We start from the raw sequence: 1,405 nt of genomic DNA, 5'->3' as shown, positions 1-1,405 counted from the left end.
TAGATACATTTTCTGAATCTGCAGCCTGATGTTTTCTGAGAACTTGTATTCTTTCTCTCAGTACTTTATATAACCCACATAGCAAGGAATAGGTTTCTTAAAGCTTGTCAGATTTCCCATTGCAAATCAAACCAATCTATGGCTCAAACTGTTTCCCAACTCATGGGACTTCCACCACCTGCTCCTTTATCATTGAGTTTCAATCTTCTACCTCTTATAGCAGTCATCTTTATTGCAACATTTTAACTGTGTGTGCTGTCAGTTTTCTTGGAATAGCAAGGTCATGGGCAAGACCAGCTCAGAGAAGCTGAGTCTGAGATAATAGCTATTTGAAATCTTCAATGATTTCTCTCTCTCTTATTCTGATCTTTGACTTATATGTTTATTTTAGAAAGTGTTTTCCTCCATAACAGACAAATGAAAATGGTAGATTTAGCTGAAAAGGAAGGTTTCATATTTTCTTTGTTTAAAAGAGTGAATCATGGCACTTTTCTGATTTCAAATATGCCAACCCAGGTGTGGGAACCACGCCAAAGATGCCTGATAGTCAAGGCCAATTAAAACACAGAGGCCTTGTTGTCAATACGCCGAATGTCCAAGGCCACTCTATGCCTAGGCTAGGATACCATATGCAGGTGCAAGACCACAGCAATCTCTCGGTGTGCTGGGCCTTTCTGTAGCCAAAATGATTGATGTCATTGTTGGCACAAAACCTCTTTTGTGTAAGTAATATTAGAAGTATGTTAGAGGCTAGAGAGAGCTCAGACAGGACTGAAAGCTGGTACTGCCACAATGTAAGGCTAAGAGCTCATAGAGAGCTCAGATATATCTACCATGTTAACAAGCTAGAGTGTGCTGTGCAGGAGAGAGGGGAGAAGCTGCTGAGCCAGAGAGCTCAGATACCACTATGATGTAAGGTGGTGAGTTTAGAGGCAGCACGGGGCTGCTCATATAATAACTGTAGGTACAGAGGCTATTAAAGGTGCTTTATGGGAAAGATGTCTTTTTGACCAACCAGTGTATAGCTGCTGGTATAGGACTGTTATAAAAAACTGTTTTGTCTGATGACTTATGGCCACTGGCTTCTGCAATAAAGACTCATCCTTATATACCCACAACTTCTTATGGCTTCTCCATCTAAGACCCAGCGTCCAAGAAGTCCAGCCCCAGGCAGAGGGGCTCGGACCCAGCACCTGTACCTAGTGAGCAGAGGATAAATGAGAAACTTGGACTAAGTTCCCAACAGTTAGTACAGTGGCTAGGGTTTGAGAAGGGACCTGCCCTGGCATAGTAGGGAAGAATTTAGAAGAATATATGGACTCAGAGTAATGCAGAGCACCAGAGCTCTGGCTGTTTCTGGCACCAGGTCATCTATACTAATAAAAGGGTAATACGCTAATTAGTC

Source organism: Myotis davidii, unplaced genomic scaffold, assembly GCF_000327345.1.
Source record: "Myotis davidii unplaced genomic scaffold, ASM32734v1 scaffold666, whole genome shotgun sequence".
In the NCBI taxonomy this organism is placed as follows: domain Eukaryota; kingdom Metazoa; phylum Chordata; class Mammalia; order Chiroptera; family Vespertilionidae; genus Myotis; species Myotis davidii.
The sequence above is the reverse complement of the archived record's forward strand: the minus strand, read 5'-3'. Positions refer to the sequence as shown.